Genomic DNA, 15,482 nt, shown 5'->3' with positions numbered 1-15,482 from the left:
AGCCACCAAGCTCAGAGAACACCAAGGTTCCCATAGTCCTCCTCCTCCTCCTCCTCCTCCTTTCTAGCATTGATGATGTACCCTAGTTGGGTCGTGAAAGGTCTTCAAGAAAACCCCCAAGCTCAGAGACCCCCACCTCCAGCCCCCTCCTCCCAGTTCAACTCAGAGCTGCAGAGATTCTCTTCCATGCATTTCTTGTACTTCCTACGCACGTTTAAAACAGGAACAGGCTGAAAAGCAAAATTCTCCTTTTTCTAACTAATCTAATCTTTCCAGCTAATCTATAGCGACCCCCCAGATTATAAACTCCTGAGAGGGAGAGAGACACAGTATGTGTGTGCGCGCGTGTGCGTGTGTGTGGACGTCTTCAACCCATGGATGCTATTTGGGCAAAATTAGCAACGATTTTTTTTTTTTTGCAAAGGAATAGAAAGGCAAGCATGTAAGGAAACCCGGTTTGGGATTTCTAGTGCCCCCCACCCTCCCCAAGCCACAAATGTCACCCACCAAATAATCTTGGCGCTTGTGCCTCCGCGTGCGTGTTGTGGATGTGTGTGTGTGTGCCATTTTGTGTTCCTCCCCTCTTTAACCACAGCAAACTGGAAATCTACCCAGGTCAGCAACACACCAGCCAACTTTTGCAAAAATCATGTGCAAACCATTTAACCACCGTTCCCATCCTCCACTTCCCCACCCCTTACAGAGAGGCAAACACACACACACACACACACACACGCACACACAACAAATGAGACATTGAAGTGCCTCCTGTCGGCTTGCCGTGGCTTTCCCAGCGGCTCGGATAGCGGCTGGCACTGAAAAGAACCGACCAGGAACCGAAATAACTGGAAATCTCAACTCCTGGAAAAATAAATAAAAATAATCACAGTTTGTGTGTGAAAGGAATACAGGGAGAGAAAGAGGGAAATTTGTCAAAAGGTTTGTGGATTCTGTGTGTGTGTGTGTGTGTGCGTTTGTGCGCGCGCGCAAAGGAATAAAAAAAGAATCACTGCAGGTCTCCCTCAACTTACAACCGTCTTTTTAGTGACTATTCGACGTTACAACAGTCACAACAACTGAAACGAGGAACTTTTTAAAATACTTACGGCCATGGCAGGTCTCGTGATCAGAATTCGTGCGCTCGGCAACCGACTCGTATTTACGACGGTCGCAGTGTCCCTGGGGTTGGGTAATCCCCTTTCGCGACCTTCTGAGAAGCAAAGTCGAGAGGGAAGTTGGGTTCGCTTAACGACCGCGGGACTAGCTTAACAACGGCAATGATTCGCTTAACAACCGAAGCAAGCAACTCATATTTACGACGGTCGCAGTGTCCCTGGGGTTGGGTAATCCCCTTTGCGACCTTCTGAGAAGCAAAGTCGAGAGGAAGCTGGGTTCGCTCTTAACGACCAGCGGGACTAGCTTAACAACAGCAATGATTCACTTAACAACCGAAGCAAGCAACTCATATTTACGACAGTCGCAGTGTCCCTGGGGTTGGGTAATCTCCTTTTGCGACCTTCTGAGAAGCAAAGTCGAGAGGGAAGCTGGGTTCGCATAACGACCGTGGGACTAGCTTAACGGCGGCAATGATTCGCTTAACAACCGAAGCAAGCAATTCATATTTATGACGGTCGCAGTGTCCTGGGGGCAGGGGAATTACGTGATCCCCTTTTGTGACCTTCTGGCAAGTAAAGTCAGTGGGGAAGCTGGGTTCACTTAACAACAGAAGGGATTCGCTTTACGACTGGGGCCAGAAATGAGGCAAAAAACCTCACTGAACAATGGTCTCGCTTAGCAATGGAGGTTTTGGGCTCATTTGTGGTTGTAAGATGAGGACTCCCTGTGCCTGCTCTTCCTCCTTCTCCTGCTATGATGTGTGTATCCCATCCAACTGAGCAGAGGTGGGAATGCCGGAAACCTGGATGATTCTGGATGATCTTTCTGAGTCATTAATTTTTATTAATTTTTACAACCAGCAGCCGGTGGCCTTTGTTTCTTTCCTGGATGGGCCAGAAACAGCCTTAAAACAGAACTTCCCCTGGTGCCTCCATCCTCAGAAAGGCCGGACAGAGAATCATAGGCAGGGAAGGCACCCCTGAGATCCTCTAGCCTAACCCACTACTTGTCTTCTTGGCTGCTTTGTGCCAGCAGAGTCAATGGGTACAGCTAGATGTCCAGAAAATCAAAGGGAAAAAAATAAAAGTTAAAGACTCTAACAGAGATAGCGGCAGTCCTCGATTTATGACCATTCACTTAGTGACCATCTGGAGTGACAACGGCACGGACCAAAAAAGGGACCTATGAACGTTTTTCACACTTACGTCCGTTGCAGCCACGTGATCAAAATTCGAATGCTCTGGCAACTGACTCGTATTTATGACTCTCGCAGTGTCACGTGATCCCCTTTGTGACCATCTGACAAACCGTCAATGAGGAAGCCGGATTCGCTTCACAACCGCGTGGTTAACTTGACGACTGCAGCAGTTCACTTAACGGTGGGGTCAAGAAAGATTGTAAAATGGGGCAAAACTCACTCAACAGCTGTGTGAACGGGGGGGAATCAGAATTTAACCTTCCTCCAAAATGTACACATACAGTATTTTTATTAGAGAAACTCAACATTTATGGGACAGGAAAAAGCCTCACCGACTTTTTTGCAGGAAACAGAACAAAAACTTAATCACGTTTGGTCTTGATGATGAGAGTAAATAGCTTTAGAAAAAGTTACCTTTTTCATAATTATGGTCTACTTTGGGAGATATATAGGTTAATAGAAAAAAGCTAGCTTTTTTCCTGTAATTATAATGTTTTAATAGTTGCTCAGAGGAATTCAGAAGCAATTTCTTTCAGCTTGTTTTAATTATTTTTGTTAATATTTTGCTTCTTCTTGTTAGCTTTGACCCTATTCACTTGCATTAATTTTACTTATGTTCTATGTTAAAACTTTAAGTCAAATGTATGCCAGAATTATGCGTATGGTTTTCCCTTCCACCTTTTAAAAATATATTTTTTTTTTCATCTTGATTGTTTCTGGTCTACCATCCTAGGAGCTGCTTCGTAACGTTAGAACAAGATAGTAAAAAAAAATGCATTAAATGCACCCAACCATCATGATGGAAGGATGGAAGAATGTGTGTAAATAATAAACTAATATTCCTGGTTTGTGTTTGCTCTGTGTTAACCAACTACTTTTGGCCTGTTGAGTCCAGGAAAGAAATCCAACAGTTCATTAACTAAAGAGATCGTTTTTTCAACTCGCGGAAAACACAAATATTTTCTGCGCACCAATGACCAAACACAAACAGTGTATTGTCACTTATTAAATAACGTTTTGTGGGCCATTGAAATTGGACTTTAAAATAGCTAAATCTGATTCGGCAAATCAGCAAAAACGCATCCACCCAACAACATCTTTGTGCTAGAGAGTGGAAAATACAGAGAGCAGCTTTGTCTTGTGCTGACAATCTATAAAACTTGGTACAAGCTTTTAAAAAGAACATTGCAATAGTCCTCGGTTTACGACCACAACTGAGCACAGTATTTCCATTGCCGAGCAAGGCAGTTAAATGACTTTTGCTCCATTTTACAACCTTTCTTGCCACCGTTGTTGAGTGAATCACTGCAGTTGTTAAATTGGTCACACGGTCGTTAAGTGAATCTGGGCTTCCCTTGCCGACTTTGCTGGTCAGAGGGTCGCAAAAAGGGATCACGTGACCCTGGGGCACTGCGACCGTCATAAACGCGAGTCAGTTGCCAAGTGCTTGAGTTTTGATCATGGGACCACGGGGATGTTGCAAGAAGTAAGAAGTTTGAAAAATGGTTGCGAGGGTTGTTGTTTTTTTCCAGTGCCGTTGCAACTTTGAACGGCCACTAAATGAAACGTTGTAAGGTGAGGATTACCTGTATTGGTTTCAGATTTGCAAAGACGATCCTTTTTTTTCTGGCAAGCAAGCCAGGAAGGAAAGTAAACTGCAATTCTGGCACAGTGTTAAAATTCCTAATTTCTTTCCCCTGAATTGCTAATGTATTGTGTTTTTCCCCCTCATGAGGCAAATTCAGACAAACAGCTTGCAGGGAAAGGAATTAGTAGCTGTTTTCGGTGATAAATCTCACGTGGAGATTTTATGTGGAGCTCACATCGAGGGGCTTTTAAACGGCCGATCCATCATGCACCCTGAAAGATTTTGGAGTGTTTCCAAATGAGTAATTCTCTCTTTATGCATTTATTGGAAATGAGCATTCCTTAAGCGTAGACACTCCGGGTTTTTGGCATGATTAATAGATGTTATAATGAACAGCGCTTTCTTTTCTTTTTTTTTTTTATCAGGTGCAACTGAGTTAAGGGCATTCTCCAGTTAAATGTTTTGGGGATGAGTTTATCAAAAGGAAGGAGGGAGGGAGAGGTGGAGAGAGAGAGAGAGAGAGAGAGAGAGTGAGAGAGAGAAACTTCTGGACTTCCACTCCCAGAATCCCCCAGGCAGAATAGTTTAAGAGGGGAAAACTCCAACTCCCATAATCCCCCAGGCAGAATAGTTTAAGAGGGGAAAACTCCAACTCCCATAATCCCCAGGCAGAATAGTTTAAGAGGGGAAAACTCCAACTCCCATAACCCCCCAGGCAGAATGCTTTAAGAGGGGAGGACTCCAACTCCCAGAATCCCCAGGCAGAATGCTTTAAGAGGAGGACTCCAACTCCCAGAATCCCCCAGCCAGAATGCTTTAAGAGGGGAGGACTTCAACTCCCATAATCCCCCAGGCAGAATAGTTTAAGAAGGAGGATTCCAACTCCCATAATCCCCAGCCAGAATGCTTTAAGAGGGGAAAACTCCAACTCCCATAATCCCCCAGCCAGAATGCTTTAAGAGGGAGGACTTCAATTCCCATAATCCCCCAGCCAGAATGCTTTAAGAGGGGAGGACTCCAACTCCCATAATCCCCAGCCAGAATGCTTTAAGAGGAGGACTTCAATTCCCATAATCCCCCAGCCAGAATGCTTTAAGAGGGAAAACTCCAACTCCCATAATCCCCAGGCAGAATAGTTTAAGAGGGGAGGACTCCAACTCCCATAACCCTCCAGCCAGAATGCTTTAAGAGGGGTTTGGGAATTCTGGGAGTCGAAGTCCTCCACCTTCCAGCTGCCAAGGCTGGGAAACCCTGATCTAAGCCAAGAACCACACATTGGCTGTTCGTTGGTGTTTTTTAATCTTCCCAGTTGTCAAATCTTGAAATTCCCTGGCGTGGTCTCGAACCCGTCACAGGCTGGGAATGTTATGCCAGAGACGAGGCCGGTGGGTCATGCCCAGTGGCCTCATGGGACCCCTCCACCCCTCAATGGCAGGAGAAAAAAAGGGGGAGAAAATCACAGAACCAGCCCGTAAAGATCAGCCAAACATATTTTAGATAAAAACGACGAGAGCGTTGATCACCGCTGTCAAGTAAGAAGAGTGTGAGAGAGAAACCAGATTAGTGATTCTATAAACCAAGAAGATCCATCTTAATCCTTTCCCAGGAACTATTTTTGGCAATCGATAGCCTGGTTTCTCCAAACTATACAGGTGTTTTGACTTACGACCATTATTCAGGCTTGCGACCATTGCAGCATCCCTGTGGTCGACGTGATCAAAATTCACATGCTTGGCAACTGACTCACATCTACGACGGTCGCAGACAGCGTCCTGGAGATCACGTGACCTCCTTTTGCGACTTTCTGTCGATCAAAGTCAATGGGGGGGAAGGGCAGATTCAATTAATGACCACGTGACTCGTTTAACAACAGCAGGGACTCACTTAACAACTGTGGCAAGACAGATCGTAAAATGGGGCAAAGCTCACTCAACAAATGACCTCAACAAATGATTCACTTAACAACCGCAGTGATTTGCTGAACAACCACGGCAAACAAAGGCTGTAAAATCACGCTCCCTTAACAACCGCTTCGCTTAGCGATGGAAATTCAGGGCCCTCCCCCCCCCCCTTTGTGGTCGTAAATCGAGGACTCCCTGCATTCCTAGGCTAAACAATGCAAAAATGTTTTCTGGTAAATGTAAACAGATAAAAATCTGCCTTAATACAAAGCAGTTTCTTATGCTTTTAGATTTTCAAGTTGGCAAGGAGCCCCAAATTCCACAATATCCGTATCCATTTCCCCCGTCCACGGCCTCCGTAATTAATCCCAAATATGTATTTTAGTTAAAAGCAAAAAAGTCCTGGCCTGCGTGAAACGGCTGGAAAAAGGTTTGAACGGCCATCCTGGTGAATTTGACTTTCTGTTTTTCCTTTTCTTTTTCGGGGGGACTTGGCTGACTTCGGATGCCAGTTCCAAGTTTTCGTCTGGTTTTTGCTGGCTTTGCAATCTCTCCTGCCTATTCTCGATTTAGAAATCCACGCGGCCAAGAACATGGCTTTTGTACGGCTTCTATTTTAAGACGTTTCTGTTTGAGGGATTAAAGGAGGAATTTGCAAAATTTCAAATATTCTGAGACGGAGCAGCCTGCATTGGGAATTATTTTCAGAAAAAGACACCCGAAATGACCAATGCTTGTGCAAGCAACCATGGGATTACATGTAGTCCTTGACTTCCAACCATTCATTTAGTGACCTTTCGAAGTTACGACAGCATTGAAAAAAGGGAAGTTGCAACCAGTCCTCGCACTTACCACGGAAGTATGGTTCCAGGGTCAAAATTTGGCCACTTTGCATTTATTTACAACGGTTGCAGTGTCCTGTGGTCATACACAGTTAGTCCTCGACTTATGAACACAATTGAGCCCCAAATTTATATCACTAATTGAGACAATTGTCAAGTGAGCATTGCCCCATTTTACCTTGTCCCATTTGTCCAGTTGTTAAGCAAATTACTTCAGTTGTTAAGTGAGTAACATGGTTGTTAAGTGAATCGGGCTTTCCCCCATTGACTTTGCTCATCAGAAGATCACAAAAGGGGATCATGTGATCCTTGGACACTGCGACCGTCATAAATATGAATCAATTGCCAAGTGTCTGAATTATTTGGACTATGTGACCACGGGGAGGCTGCAACGGTCATAAGTGTGAAAAGCGGTCACAAGTCCCTTTTTGGAACTTCAATCGGTCACTAAATGGGCTGCCATAAGTTGAGGACTTCCTATATCACCACTTGTGATCTCGTGGATTCCAACAAGCAAACTCAATAGAGGAAGCGAGATTCACTTAATAACCACTTAAAAGCTGCATCGATTCGCTTAACAACGGTGGCCAAAACAAGGTAATAGACAAGACCGGTAAGTATTTCATGATCTCTTTTGGCCACCATTGTTAAATGAATCGATGTAGCCCCGTGTTTCAGTGCTGTTGTAACTTCGAACGGTCGCTAAGCGAATCGTAACAAGCCCAGGACAACCTGTGTGCCTGTTCTTTGACCAAGATGTGCCTATTTTAATAATCCAACTATTTATTTAAAAGGGTAAATTAGCCCTGGAGCAAGTCCTGCGAAAGAAGGAAGCTAATTTGGGGGATAGAAAAAGAGAATTATTTGGGGCGTTTTTTTCCCCCGCTCCTTGCAAATCATTCCTAGAAATCTTTTGAAGAGGATGATCCGACGTGAGACATTCGCTTCTTCCAAAGACCTGTATAAATAGGGAAAGTGTTGCGAGAAATTGTGAGGTGATGGGAACGTGGACCTGTGGCTGGTTTCCCAGTCACCCTCTGAGATCGGAGAATAGTCGGAATAAAGCAATTTTCACTCCTAGGTAAAGAAGCCACAAGGGGAACCGGAAGAGTTCGGCTGATGTTCTGGACCAAGCTAAGCAAAAACGGGAAAAATGGCTTAGCCACGACCGGGTTCTGGTAGGTTAGCCCGGGGAGGGGTCAAACTCAAGGCCTGAGGGGGGTCAGATCTGGCCCGCAAGGGGCTTCAATCTGGCCCGCAAGGGGGCCTGGCCTGGAAATACCAAAGGACCGGCCCACAGTGCCTCTGGCAGCTAAAACAGCCGCATGCGGCCCCCTCAAGCCCCTGTTTTCACCCTCCATGGACTCCTGCAGCAGGCTGCCTGCCAAAACCAGGCCGAAAGATGGGCCCGAAAGAGGCCAAAAAGGGCTGAAGAATGAGGCCAAAACAGCCCCCAAAAGGGACCAAACTGGGCACAAAAACAGGCTGAAATCGGCCAATCCCCAGGGGACTGGGAGTTCTAGTCCAGCCTTAGGCATGAAAGGCAGCTGGGTGACTTTGGGCCAATCACCAGGAGACGGGGAGTTCTAGTCCCGCCTTAGGCATGGAAGCCAACTGGGTGACTTTGGGCCAATCACCAGGAGTCGGAGAGTTATAGTCCCACCTTAGGCAGGAAAGGCAGCTGGGTGACTTTGGGCCAATCACGAGAAGACCCGGAGTTCTAGTCCCGCCTTAGACCTGAAAGGAATCTGGGTGACTTTGGGCCAATCACCAGGAGACGGGGAGTTCTAGCCCCACCTTAGGCATGAAAAACAGCTGAGTGACTTTGGGCCAATCACCAGGAAAGGTGAGTTCTAGTCCCACCTTAAGCATAAAAGGCAGCTGGGTGACTTTGGGCCAATCATGAGAAGACCCAGAGTTCTAGTCCCGCCTTAGGCATGAAAGGCAGCTGGGTGACTATGGGCCAATCACGAGAAGACCCGGAGTTCTAGTCCCGCCTTATGCATGAAAGGCAGCTGGGTGACTTTGGGCCAATCACCAGGAGCCGGTGAATCTTCCGCTTTGAGTGATTTCTAAAAAAATAAAAGTGGGATACAAATAAATAAACTTCTCAATCAGTAAGTTAATGTACACAATGGATATTTTGTTAAAGTCCGGTGGCAACCTTTTTTGGGGCTGATCCCAGTTGACCTTAACATAAAAGCAGAGTCAGAAAGGACCTCAGAGGTCATCTAGTCCACCCCCCTGCTCAAACGGGAGACCCTCTACCGTTTCAGACATTTGGCTAATCTCTTCTTAACAACCTCCAGTGTTCCACGGATTAATTGTTCTAACTGTCAGGAAATTCCTCCCAATTTCTAAGTTTCTTCCCTTCTTGATTCTTTTACCTCCGTTGCTTCTTCTCCTGCCTTCGGGGCCCTTGGAGAAAATGTTTGCATCTCTCGCACCACGAAAAGAGAAGTTCATATCTTCTTAAACAGAACAGCAATTTTACGCCTTTTTGAACAGCAAAATGACAATCGTTGCCCAAAGCGAAGCACGCGACAAATTAGGGGCGGATGTTGCCCGCAGTTTACAATATTCAGATAAAGAGACTGCACAGAAAATGCTCCCTCTTTTATTTTTCCTTCTGAGTATAAGATCGTTAAAGTTTACAAATGCAAAGATTAAAACAACGACAACAACAAATATAGGTAGTGCTTGACGTCCAGTGATTTGTTTAGTGAGCGCTCGAAGTTACAACGGCACTGAAAAAAGATACTTAGGAGCCACACTTACGACCATCGCAGCATCCCCAGGAGTCAAGGGATCAAAACTGGCAACTGACTCGTATTTATGACTGCTGCAGAGTCCAGGGGTCACGTGATCCCCCTTTGCGACCTCTTGATAACAAACCCAGGGGGAAGCCAGATTTACTTAACGACCGTGTGACTAACTTAGTAACTGTAGGGATTCACTTCACCACAGTGGCCAGAAATGTTGTAAAACGGGGCAGAATTTATGTAACCACAGTTTCGTTTAGCCACAAAAATTTTGGGCTCCGTTGTGGTTGTAAGAGGAGAACAAACTGTAAGAACTTGGATTGACAATGATTGAAAGAGAAATCTATGTTGACTTCTTTCTTTCCTTCCTTCTTCTTCTTCTTCTTCCTCTTCCTCTCTCCTTCTTCTTCTTCCTTTCCTTCCTTCCTTTTTGCTTTCTGCCTTCCATTCCTCCCTCCTCCTCCTCCTCCTCCTCCTCCTCCTCCTCCTCCTCCTCCTCCTCCTCCTCCTCCTCCTCTCTTCTTCTTCTTCTTCTTCTTCTTCTTCTTCTTCTTCTTCTTCTTCTTCTTCTTCTTCTTCTTCTTCTTCTTCTTCTTCCTCTTCCTTCTTCTTCTTCCTTTTTCCTTCCTTCCTTCCTTTTTTCTTTCTTCCTTCCATTCCTCCACCTTCTCTTCCTCTCCTTCCTTCCTTTTCTTTTTCCCTACCATTCCTCCTCTTCCTCTCCTTCCTCTTCTTCTTCTTCTTCCTTTCCTTCCTTTTTTCTTTCTTCCTTCCATTTTTCCTCCTCTTCTCCCTCTTCCACTTCTTCCTTTCCGTCCTTCCTTTTTTTTTTCTTCCTCCCTTTCCTCCCCTCCTCTTCTTCTTCCTCTGCTTCTTCTTCCTTTCTTTCCTTCCTTTTTTCTTTCTCCCATCCATTCCTCCTCCTCTTCCTCGTCCTCTTCCTCTTCTTCCTCTTCTTCTTCTTCCTTTCCTTCCTTCCTTTTTGCTTTCTGCCTTCCATTCCTCCTCCTCCTCCTCCTCCTCCTCCTCCTCCTCCTCCCTCCTCCTCCTCCTCCTCCTCCTCCTCCTCCTCCTCCTCTTCTCTTCTTCTTCTTCTTCTTCTTCTTCTTCTTCTTCTTCTTCTTCTTCTTCTTCTTCTTCTTCTTCTTCTTCCCTTCCATTCATTCATTCATTATTTTTTTATGGATAGAGAAAAAATTAGCTGGAGAAGGATTGTGACTGGATGAACAGATGCTATCCTTCAGGCCAGAGAGATAGATCTGTCACTTGTCACATCCTTTCTTCCAAAGCTATTTTGGTAACCTTGAAGGCCACTCATGGAGACGTTCCACTCCGGAAGTTTCTAGCTTGGAGGCCACGGAGTGGACCACAAGCTGTTGAGATGACATCTAGCCTACCAAGAGAGGTCAACGTGCCTTGCCCGGTCCAGTCCCCAAGGAACTTTATGGATAATATCTGACGTCAGCTTCCCTTGGCTTCGCTTGAGGGTCTGCCCTGGCGTTTCCTTCCCACCAGCGCTCCAGAAGGGATGGATGCCATCAGGAGGGAGAAGGAGAGAGGTCAGGCTCCGTGGGAGGCCGACCATCCCTGTGAACGTGGTTTCGGGGAATGCTCCTGGCTTCCAGTCATCCACGCTTTGCTAGAAGAATGTCCTTTCTCCTTTTTTCAAGCAATGGAGTCCGTCGTGCCTTTGGGGTTGGATGCAATTATGTGGTTCTGACCGGTTGTGGAGAAGCGGTAGTGGAGATTTTGAATAGTTTTTGGAGAACCGGCAAATATCACCCCTGACTGCCCCCAATCTCTTCTCTGCCTCCCACTGAGTCCCAGCTGATCGGTTGGGCCTTCTTTGGTTGCCCTGCACAGGAGAACGGAGCTGGAAAGCAGGTTAGTGGGGTGGGGAGGGAATGGGATTTTGCGGTAACCTTCCCCTGCCACGCCCACCAAGCCACGCCCACAAAACCACGCGCACAGAACCGGTAGTAAAATGTTTGAATCCCACCACTGATTCAGGGTCTACAAAAAGGAAAACCATGCAAGCAGTATCCTGCTTTACTGACCAACTGGACCATCTAGCTCAGAGGTCTCTTTTATTAGGGCCCCCTGAACTGCCCAAGCAAGTCCATAAGTCTCCTTCTAGATGACCTTTGGAGGACTGGCAGGAGGAAGAGGAGAAGACAGACAAGGAGGGGAAGGAGATAGAGAGGAGGAAGGAATCCCACCCCAGATTCAGGGTCCACAAAGAGGAGGGAGGAGGAGGAGGAGGAGGAGGAGGAGGAGGAGGAGTGGGAGGAGGAGGAGGAGGAGGAGGAGGGGGGAGGAGGAGGAGGAGGAGGAAGGATAATGAGGAAATGGACAAGGAAGAGGAGGAGAAACAAAGGAAGGAAGGAAAAGAAAGGTTGACAGATAGAAAGAACAAGAAAGATTGACACAGACAGACAAACAGGAAAGAAAGAAAGAAAAAGAAAGAAAGAAAGAAAGAAAGAAAGAAAGAAAGAAAGAAAGAAAGAAAGAAAGAAAGAGAAAGGGAGAGAGAAAAAGAGAAATAGATACGAGAGAAAAGGAAAGAAAAAGAAGGAAGGAAGGAAGGAAGGAAGGAAGGAAGGAAGGAAGGAAGGAAAAGAAAGAAATAAGTAAGAAAGAAAAAGATTGACAGACAGATAGACAAAGAGATATTGACAGACAGAAATAAAGAACAAGAAAGATTGACACAGTCAAACAAACAGCAAAGAAAGAGGGGAAGGAAGTAAGAAAGAAAGAAAGAAAGAAAGAAAGAAAGAAACAATAAAAGAAAGAATAAGCAAGGTTGACAGGTAGTCCTCGGCTTACAACCACAACTGAGCCAAACATTTCCATCACTAAATGAGACAGTCCTTAAGAGAGTTTCCCGCCATTTTACGACCTTGCTTCCCACAGTTGTTAAGTGAATCACTGCAGTTGTTAAATGAGCCACACAGTTGTTAAGTGAATCCGGGCTTCCCTATGGACTTTCCTTGACAGAAGGTCGCAAAAGGGGATTGTGTGACGCCCCCACCCCGCACTGGGACACTGCAACCATCGTAACTACGAATCGGCTGCTGAGTGTGTGAAGTTTGATCCTGTGACCATGGGGACGCGCTAACGATCAGGTGAAAAACGGTCCTAGGTCACTTTTTTTCAGTGCCACTTTGAACGGTCACTAAACAAATGACTTTCAGTCGAGAACTACCTGTATTGAAAAAAAAATCCCTTTTTTTTTCTTCCTGATTCCTTGACCGAAACATTATTCAAGGACATCCTTTCCTGCAGCCCTCTGACCCTCTTCGAGTGCCACTACAGGTAGTCCTCAACTTACGACCATAATGGTTGTAAGTTATGATGGTCATAAAGCAAGAGGTCTCATGAGCCCCCACCCCCGGGACGTTGCTACAGGAAGTTAGCACCCACCCCTGTCCTAGAAAATTGAAATATCCTGGGAAATATTAAAAAGGCAGAATATTTCCCCTAAAAAGAACAGAAACTCAGAACCAGAAACTCACCTCGGAAGTAGGAGCTCACCTATACCTTTGTTAATGGGTGGGCCATTAAGGCCTGGGCCAGAATACTTTACATAACAAAGATCTCCATGTAAAAAACTATAGCAATTGCCCAAAGCCCTTTTCAGTACATCATCATCCAGCCAGGCTCAGCCAAGCCTGGAACTCAGGACAGCCTTCAGAGTTGCCCCTGCGTGGCCCCACAGGAGTCTGACAACCAATCAGAAGACAAGCTCCAATTCAAATCCCAACAGAGGGTATAAAACCCAGGCACTCTCAGCACCTCAGCCCCTTTTCTTGATCTCTTCCTTCACCTTGGAGCATGTGATCATCTTTCCTTTTCACTCTGGAGCTCCAGGCCACGAGGTCCTCCTGTCCACCATTAAACCATCTTTCCAAACAGCCTCCATGTTTCCAGCGTCTTTTTCCCCCACTTGGAACTGAACCCAGAAGGACAAATCCTTCCAACCCGTTGCAACTGTCCTAAATCCATGCCAGTTTCTCCAAGCACCTGAATTCTGATCAGGTGACCCTGGGGAATGCTGCGACGGTCATAAGTGTGAGGACGGGTCAAAAGTCACCTTTTCGGTGCCTTTGCACCTTTGCTTTGCTAAACGAGCGGTCGCCAATCCCCCATGGATGCGGGTGATTTATATTCGGATGCTTGACTCGTATTTACGACTGCAGCGCCCCAGGGTCATGCATGCAACCCCCTTTTGGCGACCTGTCAAAACTGCAGGGATTTGCTTAACGACGGTGGCAAGAAGAAATGTTGGGCTCAGTTGTGGTCAAAGGTCGAGGACTGTATGTAACATTGTGGAGGAGGAGGGCTTAATTGGGGGTGAGTGGCTGCAGAGCCAGGAGTGTTTGGAAGGAGGCGGGGCAGGGAAGATGAGTGACAGCAGGACAATAGAAGAAGGACATCGTGATGACCGCTTCATCGTCCCTGGGAAAACCCAGGGAGGCGCCTTCAAATAGAGGCAACGCGGATGTCCAACCTTTCAGCTTATTTTTAGCCCCTTCGGAGGACAAAGGCCCCTCGGACACAAGACACACTGGCGGGGGGAGGGCGGGGTTGCGTAGGGAGGCGTGAACTCTACCGCCAGGGCATCCGCCTGCTGTGCCCATCACTCCGGAGCTCGGGATATCGGCCCGACGGGGACGCGCAGATGGGACAATCGTTGCATTGACGCCTTAAGTGGGCGGAGACGGCGGCCCAGAAGGGGTTGTGATGGGGAGGGGGGAAGATATTTTGGAAGGGGGCTCGTAGGTCAAGGGCCTTGGGGAGGGGAGGTGGGGGCAGAGCCGAGCGTCCCGAAATAACTCGGGAGGGGAGCCTGGTGGAGGCTGGTTTGAGTTCGCGGGAGGGGTGTCGGGTTACTGGAATGCGAGGGTCCCAGGACAAAGGAGGGAGGGGAGAAGAATTTGGAGGGGCTGCCAAGATGTAGAATGAGGGAAAGAGGAGGGGGAGGTATCCCTTGGGGAATTCTTAAGGCGGGGGGGGGTGTTGCTTCTCTTTCTCTGTCCTCTCTCTCTCTTTCTTTCTTTGTCTGCCTGCCGGTCAATCTTTCTTCTTCTTTCTTTATTCCTTTCTTTGTCTGTCAATTCCTCCAGTAGCCCTTGCCATGCGACCATAACGGAGCCTGCCCATCACAGTCATAAGTCGTGACAGCCATAAAACAGGTCAGCGATAAAACTGACTTCAATTTTTAATGACTTTTTGCAGTGGTCATTAAGCGAACACGGCAGTTGTAAGTGGGAACACATCATTGACTAGTTCCGGGAAGTGAGGGTGTTTGTGACCAGTCAGAAAAAAGCCAGGTTGTAAGTCCCCTTTTTTAGGTCAGGCGTAACTTCGAACGGCCGCTAAGTGACCCGTCGTAAATCAAGGACTACTTATTCTGGAGAAGCCAAGGTGCAAATTGAGTTTTGTGATATGAGCGGTGCCACTTTTGAATACTTGCAACCACAACACTCCTTCCATCACCTTATTGATTGTCTTGCACACCGACACACAGAGACACACATGCACACACACTTACACATACACACACAAACCAAGGTACACAAAACTTCACATCCTCCAGCATTTACACCACATTTGCTCAGCTTTTCCAAAAGAAGATTTGAAAAAAGGGGAAATAAACTCTAATCCCCTCACCAAAGATATGGTAATAGTTACTTACAAGGATTATTACTCATAGCAATAAACTACTCATTCATTACTATGGCCAGGAGATGCAATCCACAATAAGTGTATTGTAAGTGTATTGCAGTTGAAACCATTAATAGTTACAAGGGTTATTACTCAAAACAGTAGTCATTTACTACTATTGGTGGTAGATGTAAATATATAGTTGTATTTGAATTGAAGCTATTAGGGTTATTGCTCATACTAGTAAAGTACTCATTATTACTGCTGGTGGTAGATATAATCAATGTATTGTAGCTAAAACCATTAATAGTTATAAAGTTTATTATTCCTAGTACTAAGCTACTCATTTATTGCTACAGGAAGATATTATAGGGGTATGGGTGGATCATAGTTAAAACTACTAAGTTA

The sequence above is a fragment of the Pseudonaja textilis genome, chromosome Z, assembly GCF_049901715.1.
Source record: "Pseudonaja textilis isolate UNSWEBS1 chromosome Z, rPseTex1.2, whole genome shotgun sequence".
Taxonomy (NCBI): Eukaryota; Metazoa; Chordata; class Lepidosauria; order Squamata; family Elapidae; genus Pseudonaja; species Pseudonaja textilis.
This window is presented reverse-complemented; position numbering follows the sequence as displayed.